This window comes from Ornithorhynchus anatinus, chromosome 8, assembly GCF_004115215.2.
Source record: "Ornithorhynchus anatinus isolate Pmale09 chromosome 8, mOrnAna1.pri.v4, whole genome shotgun sequence".
NCBI lineage: Eukaryota > Metazoa > Chordata > Mammalia > Monotremata > Ornithorhynchidae > Ornithorhynchus > Ornithorhynchus anatinus.
This window is the reverse complement of record NC_041735.1, coordinates 43317714-43341454: the sequence shown is the minus strand read 5'-3', so window position 1 is coordinate 43341454 and position 23741 is coordinate 43317714.

Below are 23741 nucleotides of genomic sequence, written 5' to 3'. Positions count from 1 at the left end.
TAAGTCTAGCACAAAAGACAATTTAAGGTCTGTACATCTCAGATGGCAGTGAACGAACAAAGCAAGGAATCCACAAATTCACTGTAAACTGAAGTAGTCCCTGGAGTGGGAAAAGAAGAATTTAGGAAGGTTGTGATAATTTATAACTTTTTGATATAGCTGGTGTAAGGAAACAATAGGTCTAAATAAGCAAAAGTTAGAGCTGTAGAATTGATTTTGTATAGGAAAAGTTGAATTAAAACTGTATTATATAGAGCTAACTAGATCTTGGATGGATGTATTCATTCTCCATCTGTCAGCATTATAATGTGAAATGCTTGGTCTGTGTATTTTTTATTATTAAAGTAATAATAAATCTGGGAAATTTCTAGATCAAAGCCTGTAGCATCCAAATTGCCAGACATTTTCAGAAAATAGTCTAGGGTTTCCCTCCCTATTTATATGAGGATATATCTCTACCATTGACTGGTGTCCACATGGCTTCATGTGTTAATGCAGCTACTGGGTTTGGAAAACATTCTGGGTGTAATAAAAGATCTGTGAATAATATTATGACTTTGCAACATCTATTTAAAATGTATTCTGGCTTCTGTAAAAAACAAACAAACCCCAAAACCCTACAAATTCGTAATAATCAAATGAGTCAGAGGTAAGGATGTCTAGTGTGTGTTCAAGATATTGTGGCATTTATTATTGAGGAGATGAGGGCTTTAAACAATTTTTTTTCCATCTGGATATCAATTTTAGATATTGGAGAAATGAATCAGAAAATAGCAAGTTTAAATTTACTTTCCTATATTTTTTTAAAGCAATTTCACATGCAAATTTTGTTCTGTAAATTACAATTCTGATCCTGGGCAGAGGGAAAATAATACTGTTAGATCCATCCAGAATTGCTAATGTTCATGAAAGCTGGCTCTCCCTTTCAGTGCAGGGTAGGAAGGATGACACACAGCAGCGTTTGAAGTGGGTGGGACAAAGGGTCAGTGCTCCAGGGGAGTTCACAGTTACCACGACCTCAGTCGGTTCTCCTCCTGGTAAGGCTTCTTTCAGCAATCTGCTCAGGTAGATAATTGAGAGGAGCAAAGGAAGGCTAGCAGTGGTTTGACACTTATCGAGCACTTTCTAGGTGCTTAATAAACTTAGTTTTTTTAATTTTATAGTATTAAGCACTTAGTATGTACTGGGCACTGTACTAAGTACTAGGGTAAATACAAGCTAGGCGGTATGAACACAGTACATGTTTTAAACCCTGTTTTACAGATGAGGTAACTGAGGCACAAGGAAGTTAAGTAACTTGCCCAAAATCACACAGCAGAAGAGTGGCGGAGCTGGAATTAGGACTCAGGTCCTTCTGACTCACCAGGCCTGTGTTCTATGCACTAGACCATGCTGCTTCTCATTGTGGGCACAGAATATGTCTGCCAATGCTGTTGCGTCGTACTCTCCCAAGCGCTTAGTACAGTACTCTGCACACAGTAAGCGCTCAAATGCCATTGATTGCTGAGGTAGAAATGAGGTAATCAGGTAGAAAAATCCCAGTCCCACACAAGGTTCACAATCTGTGGTACTGTCTCTATCTGTTGCCGACTTGTTCATTCCAAGCGCTTAGTAAGCGCTCAATAAATACTATTGAATGAATCTGTGGTAGAGTAGGTATCCCACCCTATTTTTCATATATCTGTGTATATACATGGTTTCAGTGAAAGCTACTGGAGTGCCCATTTCTAAAATAAGCTTGTTAATAGCTGCTATCAAGTGTTCCTTAGGTTGATTTCTGGGCTATTGAAATGTCATACTAATGTTCCTTAAGTGTGCATGATGGAATGTAAGAGTTTTGGCCCTCCTGCTACTTCTAAAATGGTGTTTATTGCTAGTTCGTAATTTGGTTAAATTATCTTTATTATCACTGAAAGCATCAACTCTCCAGTGGAAATGTTAGAAAAGCAGTTTGTCAGTTGCTGACTCTACATAATCAAGTTGGCCCTGAATACAAGCAATGGAAATTCTTTGTAAATATCATATCTTGTTCTTAGAGTTCAGCGTGGCTCAGCGGAAAGAGCCCCGGCTTGGGAGTCAGAGGTCATGGGTTCGAATCCCAGCTCCCCCGCTTGTCAGCTGTGTGACTTTGGGCAAGTCACTTCACTTCTCTGTGCCTCAGTTACCTCATCTGTAAAATGGGGATTTAAACTGAGCCCCACGTGAGACAACCTGATCACCCTGTATCCCCCCAGCGCTTAGAACAGTGCTCTGCACATAGTAAGCGCTTAACAAATACCACCATTATTATTATGGAGCAGGATGGAATGAGTCCAGAGTGAACCTGCAAGGGGGCTGGTGGGAGGTGGTCTAATCTGGTCCCCAGCAGCTCAGGAGATTTCAGTCAGATGGGGGGGGTCACACCAGTTCAAAAGACTCCATGAGACTGGAGCAGTTCCACGAAGTTAGGATCCTCTCCAGACAGGCTTAAGGATTCAGACCCAAGAGCTGGGATCCTAGGGTCCAACACGGGACTTGTACAAACAAGTCCCCAAATTCGTTCTGGAACCTCCTCCGTATTCTCCTTAGTTTCCTTTGCGTTATGGATAGCCTGGAACTTTTCTGGATTTCAGGTGTCTGAGGACAGTTTAACTTCTGGAACTTCAGGTGTCTCCTCAGTTTAACTCCTTACCTCTGGAACCCAGCTACGGACAGGTCCACCCAGGAAAGGAATGTGGAGAACTCAGTCTCCTTTTGGTCGGGGGACATGCCTACCAACTCTGTTATACTCTTCCAAGTGCTTAGTACAGTGCTCTGCACACAATAAATGTTCAGTACATATGATTGATTCATGACCAAACCAGGAGGTCAAACAAAAACTCTCCGTGTTTAATTGGCAGGTTGAAAGAGGTCATCAGAGGGGAAGGCTCAGTAGAAAGCTAACCTGAACAATAAAGTCCGTAAAGAGTGGAAGGTCAAGTACAAGAAGAGAATTCCTTCACAATATTTCATAGATACCCTCAGATGGCCACTCCTCTAGTTCAAAAGCGTGTTACCTCCCCGAGTAAACTACACATCAACTTCTTTGCCTCCCAACCTCTCCCTTCTCGGAGTCTATATTACTGTGCTACCCTTACCACCTTTCTGAAATATCAATCGATACGTATCTTTCCTCTCCTCAAATCCTCCATTGTTTACCAGTTTTCCTCTGCAACAAGCGGAAACTCCTCAGCACTGGGTTCAAGGTTCTGCAGGAGCTCTCTCTCCTTGCTTGTTATCTTGTCTCAGGCTCTTCACTCCAACCAAGTTAGCCTTTTCACTGTTCCCCACGCTTGTCTCTCCCATCTCTAACCTTTTTGCTTACACCTTTCCGCTCTGATCTGCCAGACTCCAAGATCACCTTGTCTTCAAAGACCTCAGGGAGGTTAACAGGATTAACATCCACTCCCAACCCCTAAATTGTCATCTCGCAAGTCTTCCTTGGCACTTCTAATAATAATAATGATGATGTTGATGTTTGTTAAGTGCTTACCATGTGCCAAGCACCGTTCTAAGCGCTGGGGTAGGTACAAGGTTATCAGGTTGTCCCTCATGGGGCTCACAGTCTTCATCCCCATTTTACAGATGAGGTCACTGAGGCACTGAGAAGTGAAGTGACTTGCCCAAAGTCACACAGCTGACAAGTGGCGGAGCTGGGATTAGAACCCATGACCTCTGACTCCTAAACCCGGCCTCTTTCCACTGAGCCTCGCTGCTTCTACCAATTTACATCTTCTGCCTGTGAAACTTTGCCTCATGTTGCTACTGTGAGTTTTATATTTGTTCTGCAATCTTCTACTATTTGTGGATAATTTGTGTCTAGATCCTCCATTAGATTGTAAGCTCTTGAGGGCAGAGATCATGTCTCATTTCTGTTGTATTTTCCTAAAATCTTAATCGCAGTCTTTTAGTGCTCAATAAAAATGACAGATTATGTATGACACAATAATGGCATTCCCAGTGTTATTAAGTTGATGAACATCCTTCTTTTTGTCACCAGAGGACAATTGAGGCAGTTTACCTGAATGGGGATGGAGTGTCTTTTAAAACAAAATATCTAACACAAAAATATCTTAAGTGAACTGTGAAATATTCTCCGCCTTTGTAAATTCCTAATGAGCAGGATCTAGACTTTTTAACCTGCCCTGAACAGCGTTGACCATTGAGTCATGCTTAGGCAGGAATTTTATTAACTTTTTGATGGTAATCCCAAATTTAGTCAACCTAATTACTTTAGTAGGCAGGGAGAGTGGGAATCTTGGAGGAAGTTGGGAGAAAAAGATGGCTACAGTTGGAGAAGAAGCCATTTTAACTGAAGCAGCATGGCTTATTGGAAAAAGCACAGGCTTAGGAGTCAGAGGGCGTGGGTTCAAATCCCTGCTCCACCACTTGTCTGCTGTGTGACCTTGGCCAAGTTACTTAACTTTTCTGTGCCTCAGTTACCGCACCTGTAAAATGGGATTGAAAGTGTTAGCCCCACATGGGACAGACTGATCACCCTGATTACCCATCTATCCCAGCTCTTAGAACAGTGCTTGGCACATAGCGCTTAAGAAATACCATAATTATTAACTGTGAAAAGTTAAAAACATTTGCAAAAAGCACTGCTGGTGGGAGAGTGAGTGCAGTAGGGTGACTGTGGAAATGGTGGGGACTATTCAGGGGCGTGGGGGGTGAGGGACAGATGCAAGAACATCATGGGGAAATGAAGCATTTTAAAAGGTGCCATGTGGGGAGGAAAGAGAGAAAGTTTAAAGAGGGTGGGGGATGTGGAGTAGCAGAGCTGGGTTAGCAGTGGGTGAAGGGAGATACCGAATGATGACTAGTGGGGGTTGGCACAACTATTTATGTCCAGTGAAGTACAATTCAGGTACCTTATCCATCAATCAATTACATTTGTTAAGCGTTTATTGAAGGAGTTTGGCCTCGTTGATAGACCACGGGCCTGGATGTCAGAAGGACCTGGATTCTAATATCAGCTCTGCCACTTGTCTGTTGTGTGACCTTGGGCAAGCCACTTAATTTCTCTGGGCCTCAGTTAACGTATTGGTAAAACGTGGGATAGGAACTATGTCCGACACGGTTTGCGGGTGTCCAGCCCAGCGCTTAGTACAGTGCTTGGCACATGGTAACCACTTAATAAATGCCACTTCTATTTTTATTACTGGGTGAAGGGCACTGCATTAAATGCTTAGGAGGGTACAGTATGACAGAATTGGTAGACAAGTTCCCTTCCTACAAGGAGCTTACATTCGAGATGGGGTCCTTATAGTCTAGAGGGAAGTTTTCTGACTAAATGTAGCTATTTCACACATCTGTAATGGACTGAGTACACAGTTCAGGCTAATTTGGATAAATAGAGGGATAAATCAGGAGCTAGTTCTTCATTTATAACATTGTCCTTATGGGAACATGATCTACACACTTAGTGGGAAATCTTTTGTGTCGTGAATCTAAAGAGTTCTTGTACTCAAATTTTGCTTTTGTAGTTTTATGTAAAGAGGGATTTTTTTGTCCCTTTTGCTCAAGTGTAGGATAGCCAGATTCCTTGGCTGTGCTTTGAAGAGCGGCTGGGGTATGCAGGAAGTAGGGCCACGGTGTTGCAGTTTCCCAATGACCACCACTGTGCAACAATTATGATCATTTTCCTGCATTGCTTCTCACAGGAAAATTGGGTCATCAGCCTGTGTGGCATGACAGCATAAGGAGAAAAATCAAAGAGGAAGTGGGTCTAGAAGTTTGCTCCCTTTAGTGTTCCGAGTGAATGCATGGTTGGAGTTCCCAAGAGCTCCTGCTTTGTAATGGCGGAGCGGCTGACAGCCTGCTGGGCAGGACTGAATACCTCATTAATCAAATAATCAGTGGTATTTATTGAGCGCTTATTGTATGCCGGCCACTGTTCTAGGCCCTAGAGAACATCAGTACAAAAGAGTTGATCTACCCAATTCCTGCACAAGTTTTGGGACACAGAATATAATTCAATAGTATTTAATAGTATTGAGCGTTTACTATGTGCAGAGCACTGTACTAAGCGCTTGGAATGTACAATTCGGCATCAGATAGAGACAATCCCTGCCCATTGACGGGCTTAAAGTCTAAGCGGGGAAGACAGACAAAAACAAGAAAACTTAATAGCAATAAGTAGAATCAAGGGGATGCACATCTCATTAGCAAAATAAATAGGGTAATAAAAATATATCCAAATGAGCACAGTGCTGAAGGGAGGGGAAGGGAGAGGGGGAGGAGCAGAGGGAAAGGGGGGAAAGGAGGCTTAGCAGAGGGGAGGTGAAGGAGGGGGCAGAGAGACAGCAGAGGGAGCAGAGGTAAAAGGGAAAGCTCAGTCTGGGAAGGCCTCTTGGAGGAGGTGAGCTCTTAGTAGAGCTTTGAAGAGGGGAAGAGAGTTAGTTTGGCAGAGGTGAGGAGGGAGGACATTCCAGGACAGCGGGAGATCGTGGGCCGGGGTCGACGGTGGAGCAGGTGAGAACGGGGGACGGTGAGGAGGTGGGCGGCAGAGGAGCGCAGCCTGCGGGGTGGGCAGTAGAAAGAGAGAAGGGAGGAGAGGTAGGAGGGGGCGAGGTGATGGAGAATGGTCACAGCGCTGTGCACTGTACTTAATAAAATGCCACTGATATTGGCATGAAGCGGGGGGAGTTATAATATTTTTGGAAACTTTCAAACTTGCCGTGAGCTTCTAGAAACATCATAGTTTGACATCTTATTTTTTCATTGCTTCTAAATGCAATTCCCCACAATAGAAGGATTTTATGTTCTACGAATTTGCCCACGGGAGGAAAAATAAGCTCAGTGCCCTGTCATAGGTTTTGAGGTTTTGTGCGTATCAGCTCTCGTTCTGTACAATGTGTTCCTGAATGTATTGGAGATGCAATTTTATATGAAAACTCAGTAATCTGCGTCAGCAGAATGAGACTCAGGTCCCTTCTGGGGATCACATTTACACTCATTTATTGGCTTATTCCTGAAATCATTGCCTTTTAACACATTTTTAGGCACCATGTGCGTGTTTAACCTTAAGCATAGTGCAACTAAATTTTCCCAAATGTGAAGAAATCAATATTAAGTGAGACACAACTACCTAGTACCTGTTTGTTTTCTGAAATGAAAACAACACTCTGAAGCTAAATGCCACTGCTCATCATTGCTGACGAGCAATAAAAAGCCACCGATTGCCCTTTCCCTAGAACTCTGAGGAAGGGCGCGGACATCATTTAAGATACGTTGCATTTCATTCTTGGCAATAAAGCTCTGTGCAGGTGGTTTCTGAGGAGAGTGAATTGGGGAATTCTGTAAATTCCTTCACTGAGTTGTTTCAAGACACCTTCCTGAAGACAAATAAAAAATAATTCAAGGGATCATTTAGAAATTCCATATTAGCTATTTAGGGTTGATTTTTATCCTGATAGTAATTGAATCCTTGGCTCTTTCTACAAATGTAGAAGTGGCTTTTGCAATGTGGGCACTTCAGGATAACTTGGAGATGATTTTTACGGACAAAGCTCCATATGTGGAAAGTGTTAGACCAGTCTTAAAAATAGTCACTGTACTCGAGGACGGTCCAGTGTACAGAGAAGTTAGTAGAATTGAGAATTAAATTTAAGAACAATGATGACAAAAACCCCAACCTGATACAGCGATGGTAACATTTTTGTGAGAAGTCAAATCTTACTCATATATTGGAGTACTTTGAAGGCAATAAGTACGTACAGTGAGTAGTTGTATCTAGATTTTCAAAAGATCTTTGGCCACATCAGTGACTTCTAAAAAACTGAGTCACAACTTGGGAAATCATTCTTTGGGGTCACTGTTGACTGCTTTTAAACCAGCAGTCTAATATGTGACAATAGAAAAAAGGCCAACAAGATGTTGAACATCAGGAAGGAGGCAAAAACAAAACAGAAGGCATAGTTTTGCTATTACTTAACTCTATGATATGGCTACACCTGGAATACACTTCTACCTGCTGCGTGTTGGAAAGGACATAATAGAGCTGGAGAAGATAGAGAGAAGAGCAACCATGATGGTCAGGCAAATGAAAAGCCTTCAGTATGAGATTACACTCAGATGAGAGACAAAAGCTGAAAGAGGGAACATTATCGACTTTGCAAAATTATGAAGGCCGTGGACATGGAGAATATAATGATACTCATGGTATTTGTTAAGCGCCTGCTATGTACCAGGCACTGTACTCAGCACTGGGGTGGATACAAGCAAATTGGGTTGGAGACAGTCCCTGATCCACATGGGGCTCAGTCTCAATCTCCATTTTACAGATGAGGTAAACTGAGGCACAGAGAAGAAAAGTGACTTGCCCAAGGTCACACAGACGAGTGGCTGAGCCTGGACTAGAACCCACTACCTTCTGACTCCCAGTCACGCACTCTATCCTCTACGCCATGCCGATTCTCTGGAATCTGGGATTATTGTTTCTCATATCCCACAAGACATTGTGTGATACAGCTCGAAAGTGGTAGGCTTAAAACAAACCAAAAGAAACATTACACAGAGTGGGTCCCAAGTATCTGCAACTCATTTTCGGCAGATCAATCAGTATTTATTGAATGCTTACTGGGTCTGCATACTATTTTCTGGGCTCCACCAACACTGATCAGTAGGACCATTTCTTCCTCCGGTCCTAAAATAGAAGGGCTGTGGCACTGCGAAAGCTTGGGGGATGACATGGTTTCTCTGGGCACGCCTGCCAGTGTTCCCTTCCCCACGGCCTTGGTGGGGAAAGTGCTGAGGATGCCAGGTTGGCGGTGCAGGTACCTGGCTTCCCTGTAGCCCTGTTTCCAGGAGTTCTGGGTCCCCGGTGATGTGGGAAGGCCAGACATCAAGAGTACATGAAACCACTCCGGGGCCCTCCAACACCTTATACCGATAGATCATTTCCATGGGGGGCAGGAACATTGCTATTCACTATCCCAGAAGGACAGCCTGTTGCTTTTCCAAATGCCTGTTGTACTCATACTAGTGGTAAAGGCTGAAAGGGTGCTTTCCCCTCCCCTCAGCACTGTGCTCATTTGTATATATCTTTATTACTCTATTTTGTTAACGAGGTGTACATCCCCTTGATTCTATTTATCGTGATTAAGTTGTCTTGTTTTTTGCCCGTCTGTCTCCCTCGATTAGACTGTAAACCCGTCAGTGGGCAGGGATGGTCTCTATCTATTGCCCAGTTGTACATTCCAAGCGCTTAGTACAGTGCTCTGCACATGGTAAGCGCTCAATAAATACGATTGAATGAATGGACTAAGGCTGGAGTGGACTCCAGGTAATATTGCAGACCTGGGTGATACGGTTTATCATTCTCCAGATTGAAAACCCAATCTGGAGAATGAGTTTGGTCCCAAACTGAAGATATGGAAGTTACAGGAGGGATGACATCCTTCCAACCTTTGCCCTATTTTCCTTCTGCCGCCCTGCCTAAGGTGACCAAGCGTTCAGTACATTGTCTGCAAAAGGTAAAGTGGCAAAACTGCAGCAATTACTCAATTACTGACATCCCTCCTTTTCATCACCTGCTCTTTTTACTACTTGTTTGTAGTTGAATAGGGTGTGAATGATCAATTCAATTCACAAATGACCAGCTGTGAAACAGGAAACCACTGCTGCTTTTTCACTTCCTTCATGCACTGTTTGCTTCCTATAGATCCAGTTGGTGGATGCCACAAGATTTTTCCCTCTTACCTACTCAACCAAATTTGGAGATCCAAAGAGAAGAAGAAGAAATCTAGTTACCAGGTTTACAGTATTTACTAGCTCTCTTTCTAAGCTCAGTGCAAGCGATATAAAGCTGGAAACAAGGCAAATGGCAGATTTTACTTGGTGCAGGATAATAATAATGTTGGTATTTGTTAAGCGCTTACTATGTGCGGAGCACTGTTCTAAGTGCTGGGGTAGATACAGGGTAATCTGGTTGTCCCACGTGAGACTCACAGTTAATCCCCATTTTACAGATGAGGGAACTGAGGCACAGAGAAGTGAAGTGACTTGCCCACAGTCACACAGCTGACAAGCGGCAGAGCCGGAAATCGAACCCATGACCTCTGACTCCCAAGCCCGGGCTCTTTCCACTGAGCCACGCTGCTTCTCATGATGTCATTTGCAACTGGTTCTTTTGGCTACATTTCTTGTGTTGTCTACCCCTGTCTTGACACCTCAGTTTGCTTATTCTGTGTTGACCGAAACTAGACTCCTCAAAAGCAGAGACTGTATCCTTCAGTGAAAGCTTTTATAGTCTTGGCAAAATGCCTTGCATTCAGTAGACTTCAAATATTTCCTGATGAAGATACAGGAATGTTAACATTTATAACAATGACAAGAATATCATTGTAAGCTCTGCCCTAACCAAAGATCGGGATTCTCGCCGTGCCCCAAATCATTAAACTGACAGTCGTTCTGTGAACTCCCCTTAGAATTGAACTTCTTACTGAAAAAAGGCAAGATAGCTTTTTCAGTTTGCTGCCCAGGGTAATTACTCAGCTGCTAAGAGTGATGATTCAATGAAGTGCTTAAGATGGTCTCTAAACTGATAAGGAATTGCTTACATTGGAAGAAGCAGAAAATAAAGTAAGGCAAGTAAATCAACACTTTTTTTTTTTTTCTGGAAAGGAACTGTACTGAATTGATAGCGCCGTGACTCTCCTCTTCAGCACCAGGGTACAAATAAGAGTTGGAAAACAAATCATATCACGAAAATAGAAAGAGCAGTGTTATCAGAAGAGACTGAATCGGTTGGTACCGTTTAACAGATGGCCTCCTAGGGACACGGGAGAATTGGGTCTTCCTAGCCATGACTCAGAATGTTTTCAGTAGTACTAGTGTAATATAGAGAATGAGTTCAGGGATTTTGCCAGAAAATATATTTAAAATGTAGGAATTAATCAACAAACTAAGCATGGCTTAGTGGATAAAGCATGGGCCTGGGAATCAAGAAGGACTTAGGTTCTATTCCCAGCTCCACCGTGTGTCTGCTGTGTGACCTCGGGCAAGTCACTTAACTTCTCTGTGCCTCTGAAACCTCATCTGTAAAATGGAGATTGAGTGTAAACCCCAGATTGAGTGTAAACCCCAGGTGGGACAGGGACTGTGCCCAACCCGAGTATCTATCCCAATGCATAGAACAGTGCTTGGCACATAATAGGTGCTTAACAAGTACTGTTATTATCATCATCTCATTTTCCACTGAGGACCTTCTGGATGAGGGCTCCATGCTCTCACTACTTTGAAGGAGGGACTGATGGGAATCCCGATGGAATTGAGGAGGTGGGGAGGGAACAGCCTCTCTCCCAAGTAGCTGGCTTAGCAGCCTGGGGTAAGAAGACTGACTCCAAATTGCCCCATACTGCTCCATACTGCCCCTGCTTCACTCTCACAGCTTGAGGATTATCTATTTTTCAGTTCTTTGTATGCATAATTTTAGGCTTGGACCCTCTGCTCCACTCCCCACAGCACTTGTGTATAGAGGTACATATGTATTATGATATTTATTTAATTAATGGTGTGTATGTATCTTTAATTCTATTTATATTGATGCTATTTATGCCTGTCTGTTTGCTTTGTTGTGTGTCTCCCCGCTTCTAGACTGTGACCCCGATGTTGGGTAGGGATTGTCTCTATTTGTTGCCGAATTATACTTTCAAGGGCTAAGTACAGTGCTCTGCACACAGTAAGTGCTCAATAAATATGACTGAATGAATAGTACAGCAGAAGGAAAATCGATGGATTGGACCTAGGCTATGGTCAGGGGAGTTTTATTTTGACTGAGGGCATGTAAGAAAGAGATGGCTAAATGGATCTGGTACCTTTTGAGGTTGTTGTTTTTTTTTTTTTAACCCTGAGGTGAACTTAGTATATGTAAGATGATTCATTAAATACGGAACCCTGAATTTCCCCCTAAAAATCCACCTAGCCAAAGTAAACAGAAGAAGAGTCATACAATGGGCCTGGAAAACCAAATACATGTTTTGCAGGTGACAGCCTGAAGTGGGGGGAAAAAAATTGGAATCGGGTAATAATAATGAATAATTATGGTATTTGTTAAGCACTTACTATATGCCAAACACTGTTCTAAGCACTAGGGTAGATGCAAGGTAATCAGGTTGTCAGATGGCAACAGAAAGAAAGGTCTGGTGAGAAGTCCCTCAAGCTCTCACCCCAAAAAGCTGATCATTTCTAGTTCTGTTCCAGGGGTTATTCAGGTGGCCTAGAGTAGTCTCTGGAATGGCGTCAGGAATCCTGGATTGTCAACCACACCATGCTAGCCCCTATTTCCTCCTTATTCCAGATCTGTAATTCTGGATTTAGGCCAGAGCAGGATTAACTTGATGGGGCAAGATCCTTTGCTATGACATTTGTCCCCTGGCATTGACCTTATATGTCAGACTTTCAAAGAAAAATTCTCCCTATTCTTCTTTTCATTCATTCGAATGAATGAGTTAAGGTTGAGTTAATCTTTCAACTCAGTTTGCCTTTATTGACTTTGACCAACTCTTCATATAAATCCTATTCCAAGAAATTGAAATGGGTGCTATTAAGGCTGATATTTGAGATTAAAAGCACCTTTTGCTCCAACTATAATGCTAGGAAATTGGTAGCGACTTTCTAACTCTAAAAGTACTTGTTGAAAATTTATTTTTTTCCAGTTGTCTCCCTCTCAACTACCATTGCCGTACCAACCATGCATCTGTGCACTCACAGCTACTTCTTTCAATCTAGTCATTTACTTTTCTACTTAAGGAGCAACTCATATACATATCCACTGCTCTCCACTATCTGTAAATAATTCCAATGTCCTTCTCCCCCACTAGATTGTAAATTTATTAATATCAGGGATCATGTTTACTAACTTGCTCTCTCCCCAAGGTTTGGTACAGTGCAGAACACACAGTAGTTGCTCAATAAATACTACTGATTGAGTTTTAAAATCCAGTTTACCTGGCTTTGCAAGCTATTTTTAGTTTTATTTTTTTTTATTGGTGCTATCCCCCGGGAGAATAAGGCTTCTGGAGCAAAAAGTGTTGAGAAGAGCCAGGACTTGTAATGAATCTGAAAACCCCTATTCCCCACAGATACTTTATTAACTCGTATTTTTGGAGGACTTTTCTAAGACTAAAACAGCCTAGAGATCTGTTTGCCTGTCAAACCTTTCACCACATCCCTGTCACCTCCCACTCATCCACTCACCTCTCCCATCCTTCATATTCTACCAACAATGACTTATTTTAATTGTTATTATTATCATATATTTGTCAAGTGCTTACTGTGTGGCACTTACTGTTTGGAGCACTGGGGTAGATCAAGTTAACCAGGTCAGACACAGTCCCACATGGGGCTCCCAATCTAAAAGGGAGGGAGAACAGATATTGAATCCCAGTTTTAAAGATGAGGAAACTGAGGCCCCAAGAAGTTAAGTGGCTTGCCAGGGTCACCCAGCAGGTTAGTGGCAGAGCTGGGATTATAACACAGGTCCTCTGATTATCACTAGGCCACACTGCTCCTCAACCCAGACTCCTAAATTCCAGAAATCACCAGACCCATCAGAGCCCCATCCATTCTGAAATAATGCCACCACACTAAAGTTTGCTTCAGTACTAAGATAAATGGTTCAATCCAGTTTGTAATGTGAAAGTTTAGTTGACTTTCATGGTCCTTGAATCAGCACTGATGTTAGTTCCTCTAGACCGTGTGCTCGTTGTGGCCAGGGACTGTATTTGTTTATTGTTGTACTCTCCCAAACGCTTAGTACAGTGCAGTGCACACAGTAAGTGCTCAGTAAATACGATTGAATGACTGCATGATAGTGTTTTAGCATGAAAAGGGCCCTGGCTCTTTAGGAGTTTAACTTAGCCCCCTGAACTCTAACCAGATGGAAACAGCTTATATTAAAGCTTATAAACAGAGACATATTCTGAATACTCTCATTTCTCCAAGAAAATAAAACGTTATTCTAAGGTTCGTAGGTAACCTTTTGATAGAAGCCTCATCTTCAAAGCCCTTTTGAAAATGCATGTCTTCCAGGAAGCATTCCCTGTTTTAATTTATCTTCCCCACCACATTATGTCCCCAACTACCATTCCTTCATTAACTATACTCTTATGAACTCCCACCTGCTCAGAACACTTCTCTACAAATCCTATTTAAGTGCTCAATAAATACGACTGAATGAATTTAAGCACTAACTCATATACATAACCAATTTTTCTCCCTCCGAACTTTTGATAATCTCAGTATCTGCTTTCCCTAGGAAATTTTAAGCTCCTTGAAGGCATGGTCCATGTCTGCTGATTCTATTAAATTTTTTCGAATGCTTAGTGCAGTGCTGTGCACACTCAAGTAGCATAACATTATTTTGTGAAAGGATTTTAAGAAGGGGGAGAGGGAGCACCAAGCGTATTTAAATCATGAATATTGAGCTGATACTTTGGCTTCTTTTTCAACCGTAAATCCCACAGACATATTTTTGACTTTCAGTTGAATTGCAGAGCTTGTATGACTATAATTTCATGCCACTTCTTTATTTCTAAGTCAAAGTTTCAAATATGGTCAGTAGTTTGAACTTTGGAAAATGTATTTGTATTAATCATGATGATTTTTAAGCACCTTTCCCCCCACCCCCGAACTTCAGTTGACATTAGCTGTATTTTTATCCTTTGTGAAGATCTGAAAAGCACAGAAATATACTTTTTCTGACAGGTAACCTTTAAATATGTCGTCCTTCCCTAGTATTTACAATTTCCTACTCGTAAAGGGGTCAAACTTTGGCCCTGGAAGGAAAAAAAGAGTTTTGAAAGGTGTAGAATTATAAACAACAGTTACATGCTTGAGGAAATTACCATTTCTTTCAGGAGCCTTCTTCTGCCCCTTGATCCTTCCCCCGGTACGAGTACAGCCTAGAACAGTAAGATTGATCATTAAAAATTATGTTCTCTTCCCAATTATTTTAATTCCTTTTTGGTCCTCGGTGAGAAATATTTGATGTCCTTAAAGATTCAGATTTCTCAACTTGGTTGGGGTCAGAGGATCCAAGATTCTTGAATTCATCCTTCAATTCCCTGGAGAGCCCTAGCTATAATTCTGTTGGAGTTCCTTGCCAGAAACAGGAAATTTAGCTTTATTGTTTGCAATTATTTCCCCAAATTTCTTTCTAGTTCTCATTCTTAAAAGCACCTTATATCCCTCTTGTTCTTTTCATCCTTCGAAGCCTCGGTGTTTTCGTGACATCACCTCGTCTCTTTGACTCAATGTATTTATATTCGCATCGGTCTCATCCTCTAGACTGTAAATTCCTTGTGGGCAGGGAATGTGTCCATTTATAGTTATATTGAACTCTTCCAAGAGCTTAGTGCAGTGCTCTGCACACAATAAGTGCTCAATAAATGCTATTGACTGACCAAATATATTAACCTCTATTATGATTTTTATTTGCTTCTTTACTGGTGGCTGCTGCTTGTCTCAGAATCCCTTATTTTCACCAAACATTCCTATCTATGCCATCTACTCCTCGGGTCTGTTCTTGAAAACTCTTTGTACTTGTTCATCGAAGTCAAAGTAATTCAAAATAATAGGAACCTCATTACTGTTTATCAGAACTCTTACATGGCCTAGTGAAAAGAGTGCAGGCCTGGGAATCGGAGGACCTGGTTCTAATTCCCTCTATGCCATGTGCCTGCTATGTGACCTTGCACAAGTTACTTAACTTCTCTGGGCTTCAATTCCCTCTTGAGAAATGAGGATTCAGTATGTGTTCTCCCTCCTTCTTAGACTGTGAACTTGAATCTACCCCAGTGCTTAGTACAGTGCTTGGCACATAGTATGTGCTTAACAAATACCACCCATTATTATTATTTTGATGATTATTATCTTGAGCAAATGTCAGAGCCTGTTGTAATGATTTGAAGCGGCACCCACTGTTCTCACAGTCTCAATAAATCTTTCAAAGGATATTCTGGACAAAGCCTGCATTTCCTAGTGAGGAAAGACCTCTCAGAGCAGAGGGAAGGTTGCATTATGCATGCCAATGTTTAGGGATAAGAATCAACTGAAAGGATATTTGGGTTGCAGTACACAAGTTATATAACATTTATGGAGGGAAATGCATAGTGCTCATAGTAAAGCAAGATCTGATCATCAGATAAGACATATAATTTTACATTTGAAAGAAGCATTTGTTGTGGGGTTCTGTTTCACTTCAAACCATCAAGAGTAAAATCATTTCCTTCGTGATTAAACGACTTGCACTTTTATTTTTCAGTGGTGCCCCTATATAAAAAAATAAATAAATTAATAAACAATGTCCTAGGCAATGAGGCTGAATCTTGAAATGCCAAACAAACGTTGATTGTAGCTGAATTTCTGAAATGTAGGAGACCAGGTGCTGGTCAGCAGCCGAGACAGATTATAGATTAAACCAGACAGTCTCAGCAGTTGCTTAGCAAAATTCACAAACCTTGGAGCTAGTCTATACCTATCACTGTAGTTGAAAATAAAGGATTTTTCATGATAAGAATGATCGGATGGTTTGTAAAAGTACTTGAGGCTATAATTTCCTTTTCTCCAGAAAGCAAGTGTGGGCATACTCTTCCTAATGACAATCCTGAGTATATGCAGTCTTGGGAAACATTTTGCAGCTCTTTCTTAATTTGCCTCTGCACACATATGGCCTGCTCTTACACCACATTCATTCACTGAGTCAGTTCCCTCCCTGCTCTTTTTTTTTTTTTTTTGGCCTTCCCCTTACAACTCCAGTCCCCATTCCCAACCCCCCTTCTCCAGCATACCAGTATTTTTTTTTCCTCTACTTGAACTTCTGTAGTAATACCAGATATTCCTGTGGATGTGGCCTATGTCACCTGACCCTTTCCCCTTCCTAATTCGTAGCTCTACCTCCTTGCCCCCTCCAAAGCCATGAGGAAGGGGCAGAGAACAGGTTGAGATGAGAAGGGGAAGTGCTGCCTTCTCACAAGCTGCTGCTGCCATGGCCATTTCTTCTGTCCTCCCTTGATGATAATAATAATAATCATATTTGTTGAGCGCTTACTATGTGTCAGGCGCCGTTCTAAGCATTGGCATAGATAATCAGGTCGGATACAGTCCCTGTCCCACATGGAGCTCACAGTCTGTATTTTGCAGATGAGGGAACTGAGGCCCAGAGAAGTCTAATTTTGAAGTTCAAACAAGAAGAAGGAAGGTGGAGCACGGTGGAGTGGGGCATGTTCCCACTGGGGCAGAGGGCAATGGGCAAGTGGGCTGGCAGAGGTGCAACATAATATGAAGTGCACACAAAAGATTTTTACATACTGGACCCATTTACGACCAGAGACAGCAGCCTAATCAGGTCAGACACAGTCCCTGTCCCACATGGATTCACAATCTAAGTGTTGGGGTCGATACGAGGTAATGAAGTTGGATCTAGTCCCTCTCCCTCGTGGGGTGTAGAGTCTGTCTAGAATGGAGAACAGGTATTTAACCCCCATTTTCAGTTAAGGAAACTGAGGCACAGAGAAATTAAATAGCTCCAAGATCACCCAGCAGGAAAGTGGTAGAGTGAGGATTAGAACCCCGGCCCCCTGACTCCCAATCAACCAATGTTATTTATTGACTGCTTACTGTATGCAGAGCACTGTACAAGGTCTTTGGGAAAGTACAGTACAGCAGAGATGGCAGAACCGTTCCCTGCCTATGAGGAGCTTTTAGTCTAGAATAATGTTGGTATTTGTTAAGCGCTTACTATGTGCAGAGCACTGTTCTAAACGCTGGGGTAGACCCAGGGGAATCAGGTTGTCCCACGTGGGGCTCACAGTCTTAATCCCCATTTTACAGATGAGGGAACTGAGGCACAGAGAAGTGAAGCGACTCGCCCACAGTCACGCAGCTGACAAGTGGCAGAGCCGGGAGTCGAACCCATGCCCTCTGACTCCCAAGCCCGGGCTCTTTCCACTGAGCCACGCTGCTTCTCCAAGAAAGCCCTCTTCTAGAAGGCTCATGCTCATCCATTAACTACATTTCTTCTCCTTACTGCTTATTACCTTCACTGAACCACTTAACCTCTCTATGCCTTGGTTTCTTCAACTATAAAATGGATATAAGATCTGTGCTCTCCCTACCTCTTAGATTTTGAGTCCCACATGTGTCAGGGATCGTGTCCAATTTCATTATCTTGAGTCTACCTCAGCATTTAGAACAATGATTGACACATAGTAAGCATTTATTATGAATAATTATAATGATAATAACATGACTAGAGAATCCTACATTCAAAGATCAGGAAGGAACCTTGAGAGGTCAATTAATCCATTCCCTCATATTCAGATTGACCAGCCCTAAACCCTTCTGGCCAGGAGATAATCCAACCTGTCTATAAAGAGAAGATTTCCCAGCCTCCCTTACTATCACATTCCCGCCAGATGATTTTCATTGTCAGACATGTCTTTTCTTGCCGTTGGTTTTACCCTCCCAGTAAATGAGTGTCCATAAATCTCAATAATGATCTCACATTTAGCCACTTACGTATCAACGACAAATAATGCTTTTTGGTGGAAGTGGGGAAAAGCAGGATCAGTAAATATCACTGGGGCATTTGCAAGTTATGGGAAGTTATGGGGTTCCTCAGAGAGTTTAGTCAAAGGACTGACTGTTGCCAGCTGGTGAGGTTTGAGCGAAGTACCACCCAAAGCAAGAGGGGGGATTAATAGGAAACCTTTGGGGAGTCCTCCATTCCTAGTAGTCTATCATTAGCCCGGTAAACGTGTAATCGATGTGCTCAGGTGCACTCTGAAAAGATTAATGGCAAATGGACCCAGGAGACAGTTCACAAAGGACAAAATTTCAACTTGTTTCATTTGTTAGCTTGGAATTTCCAATGAAAATTTGGCTTGAGAAGCAAGATGTGTGATCATTTAATTGGAACTGGTGTATTTAGTGCTTAGCTGGGCTCATTTCACTACAGATAGTTGTAGATCTCTGAATAGGGCTGGACCTGCCTGCAAAAGACCTTTGCATTCAGGAGGGCTTAAATTATTTAGACAGAGGATAAGGAGCCAAGTCATGAGATTTCTTTGGAATTCAAGAATTGCACTTGGTTCCTGCTGTGACACTTTGCTAGATAAACTCTTTCAAGGACCAGAAGTCGGCTTAGGGTTTGAAATAAATCTTTGAAGAAAGGGTGCTTCTGACCCCAGATGCCCTCTAATACATACAGTGGTAAAAAAAGACTTCTCTGTATATAGCAAAAAGGGACACTGTCATATGAAACAAGGAAGACATTTCATCTTGCTGACTTTTAAAGCAACCCATACTCCACTTTGAGTCATCTTATGGAAAGTGACTAGGGTCAAAACCACATGTATTTGTACTTGCTTTTATGCATGGAGGGACCACCAAGAGGAAAAACTTCCAAATAGATTAAGAAGAGCTTCCACAGTATTTGTCTCACACAAGACAACTGTAAGCCCCATGGATTTCATAGTTGCTCATTCATCAGTAGTATTTATAGAGCACTTACAATGTGCAGAGAACTGTACTGAGTGCTTGGGTGAGTACGATGTAACAAACTGACACATTCTCTGCCCACAGTGAGCTTACAGCCTAGAAAGGGAGACAGACATTTAAATAAATTACAGATATGTAAATAAGTTCTGTGGGACTGGGAGGGGGGATTAATAAAGGGAGCAAGTCAGGATGACACAGAAGGATGTGGGAAAAGAGGAAAGAAGGGTCTAAGTCAGGAAAAGGCCTCTTAGAGGAGATGTGCCTTCAATAAGGGTTAGTTATTCTAAGTACCACACTCGATGAAAACTTGTCTTTTAAAAACTGAATATTCGGGCTCTCGGTACTATATTTCTTAGCTAGTCTGAAATAAGCTATTTAGATCATTTGTCTTCCCCTTGGAAAAATTATGTAAATCATATTATTAATCGACAAATGTAAGGAAATTTCATTTTTTTCCCCTAAGGAAAGCCAATATGATTTCTTGCTTACAGTCTTTAAGGTCGTAATTAGTGGCAAACCTGCGCCAAAATTCAACACATTCTCCAGATCTTCTTCAGGAAAAATGATGTGGTAATGATATGCCAGTAAGTTCAAGTATTTTGGAGAGATCTACATTAACTTTTACAATCCTCTCAGGAATAGAGTGGTCACTCCCAATGATTTCAAAAGCAGAAGAATGTACTGTTGAGAAATTATTTCATTAGACATCTAGCATTGACGCCAAAACAAACTGGCTTGAGAATCTGTGCGTTCCAAGATTGAAAACTCTGAACTAGCCAAATCAAACCAGCAGAGTGTTCAGTATTGACTTTTTGTCTCCCTAATTTTTGGTATTTTATTGCTCTCCCTTTCTTCCAGGACAGTTTTTCTTTAACCCATCCTCTTTGTGTTCTGCAAACAAAATTACCCTCTGATTACACTTTATAATGAAGCACTATCATACTGTAAATGACTCTTTCATTTGTTTTCATCTCCCATGGTGTCAGTTTTGCTCATGGAAAAATAAATGAAAACATTTTGCCAGAAAATTTCAGAAACTTGTCTCTTTCCTAGGAGAAAATGAACATGCCTTTATCTACTCTGCCAATGCAGCGAGGATATTGGTTATCAGAAATTCCGTGCCAGAAAGCACACTGGCCTGAGGAATTTTAAGGAAGAAATGGCAGGGGAAGCTGGGGAGAGGACAGCAGAGCTGAATCATGCTGCTTGGCTACGCTGGGAGCCCCACAAAGTTTCCCCTGAACCGGCTCTCTTTAGCACCTCTTCAACATGGCTGCTGGCTCCACTACAGTGCTCACCCCTCCATTTTACCCTTGGGCTTTAACAGGGCCCTTAAATGAACATTTTCTGTCATCCAGGCAGGCAAAGACTTTTACACTCATTGAGGTAAACCTGTGCCACGATTAATCTTTGTCTTTCAATTAGGTCCTTCAAAACCTCACTGAACTTTTTTAGATCTTTGGGATGCATGATAATTTAGCCGCAGTTCTCTACGGAAGGAATTTAGTGATATTCCAAGGTAAACATTTCACTCTTGTTTGTAATTTGGGTGCAACAGCCCCAAAATTTGCCTGTTTTCTGTACCACCTGGATCCAAGGCACTGGTGTAATATCAGGAAAATATGCCGTTTCACAAAAACCCTACATTAAGGAAAACTTGTGTTCGCAGTACTCACCGTGTTCAACATCACGTACTCCAAGCCACTGAGGTGCAGTGTGGCCTAGTGGGAAGAAGATGAGTTTGGGAGTCAGGATACTTGGGTTCTAATCCCGGCTTCACACTTGCCAGCTGTGTGATCTTGCAAGTCACTTCTCTGTACTCAGCTTCCTCATCTGTAAAATGGGGATTTAATACCTGTTCTCCCTCCCCCTTAGACTGTGAGTCACATGTAGGACAGTGTCAGATCTGATGGGGTTACATATCTACCCCAGTGCTGAATTTAGTGCTTGGTACATGATGAGGACTTAAATACTATGATTAGTATTGTCATCATCATTATCTCAGCACAGTGTATTCAAGCAAGATCATATTTTTGGGCAAACATTCTCTGATCCCTTAACAATATTCTAACCAAAACACAGAGAAACACACTAAATAAGGCAAAGCAGTATGGCTTAGTGGATAGAGCACAGGTCTCGGAGTCAGAAGGACTAATCCCAGCTCTGCCACATGTCTGCTGTATGACCTTGGGCAAGGCATTCTCTGGGCCTCAATTACCTCATCTGTAAAATGGGGATTGAGAGTGAGCCCCATGTGGGTCAGAGACTGTGTCCAAATCTGATTAATTTGTATCTACTCCAGTGCTCAGAACAGTGCTTGGCTCGTAGTAAGCTCTTAAGCACCATAATGGTTATTATTACTACTTTTGTTAAAGTGGAGGAATTGGTCTTTTGGTGTCTGACAGAATATGGGGCCGATATAGAGCATCAAGATTCAGAGCAAACTCAAGATCAGTAGAGTTTATTTATGTTCATTTATATGGGTGTGAGATCTAGACCTCCAAGAGTCAACACGTTCTATTTCTTGAGTAGCTCCACCTACGTGCTACGGTTAATGCCCAATAACGTGGCATCATCACAACCAATAAGGTCCAGGAAGGCAACCATTTCACCAGTTTTGAGGCAGCGTTTGTTGCATTACATCTTCATTAGCAGGTCATGTGAGAAGAATATACAAAAGCAGGGGCCCAAACTAGTCTAAGGGGAGTTGAAACAGGAAAACGTTTAAGAAAAATACTTTAAAGGCACAGTGAAACCAAATCTCAGAAGATGTGGCAGAGCCACAGGCAACTGAGAAATAATAAAAGGCAAATCAGCCTTGTGTTCATTCAGCAATTAAAACAGGAAGTCCCCCTCATCACGCAGACTTTGGGAAGATTTTGACCCAAAAGAGAAGTGAAGAGGCCACAGAGAGGCATCGGTGCAGCCAGGGGCAATCTTTACATGCACTGAAGTAGAAAATATGTTTAGTTCTACATTGGTTTTATCAGTCACCCTTGTCCATGCAGATGGCATTTTTCTATCAGTAGTGTTATCTTTGAATCATGAAGGGAAACTAATATTAATCACCTTGCATATTAAATTAATGCACGTGCAATGTCATACTCAGTGGAAAGTAGAGGGAACCAATGCCAATCAATGATAATTAAAGCTATGCTGAAGAATATGTTGCTGCACTTACAGGTCGTTCTCAACTATCTACTTATAAATAATCTGAAGTACTTCTTTCGACTTCAAACATTATCCAAACGAAAAGAAACACCTATCCGACAAAATATCATGCATGAAATTTATAGACCAATTTTGCATTCACTGCTTTCCTCAAATGGAGGAAGGAGAGTAGGGAAGAGCCCGTTGCATATCTTTCTTCAAGAATAGAGCACCTTAACATATCCTGGATATCAAGTAGCCCTTCCTCACCTCTCACAAACTTCATCTTTAACCAGTTGATTCTGTGAGATTATCAAACATTCATCCTTGCAGTAATAGGCTCTGTGTATCCCCTGGCCAAGAGCTGTGTTCCACGCAGTGCGTATTTCACAGTAAGAAGGTAAATTCTTTGTGTCTTCTCATGTTAATGAGGTGCAGCAGAACCTCTTAATTAAGCATGTTAATGTGAATGTGGCTCCTTCAAAGTTCTTTATTCTCTGGAGCGCAAAGGGGAAACAAAGGTGTGGGACTTCTTGAAGGTGAGGGTCAGTGGTTCAAGTATGCGTGTGAAAGGAGAAAAGAAGGCGTGTGATGACAAAGGCAGGAAAGGGAGAGAGGAAAAAGTCAAAGACTGGGAGAGAAAATCAGAGGCCAAGAGAAAAAGAAAGGCACATGGACACACACATGCATACACACACCTCCCCTCTCCCCCTTCCCCACACAGAGGAACAGAACAGAGACCGTATCAAATTCCCACCTGTGTTTTCTTTCCCAGCACTTAGAACAGTGCTCTACAGACATTAAGTGCTTAATAAATACTATTACTACACATGTACATACACACATAAACACACACAAATTCATACCCATACCTCCATACCCCAACCCTTTCCTTCCCTCCCCAGAATCACCAGTTGAATGGAAATCAGTGAAAAGCAGCATAGCCTAGTGGAAAGAGCACAAGCCTGGGAGTCAGAGGACCTGGGTTCTAATCTCACCTCTTCCAATGGCTTGCTGTGTGACAAGTCATTTAATGTCTCTTTGCCTCAGTTTCCTCAAATGTAAAA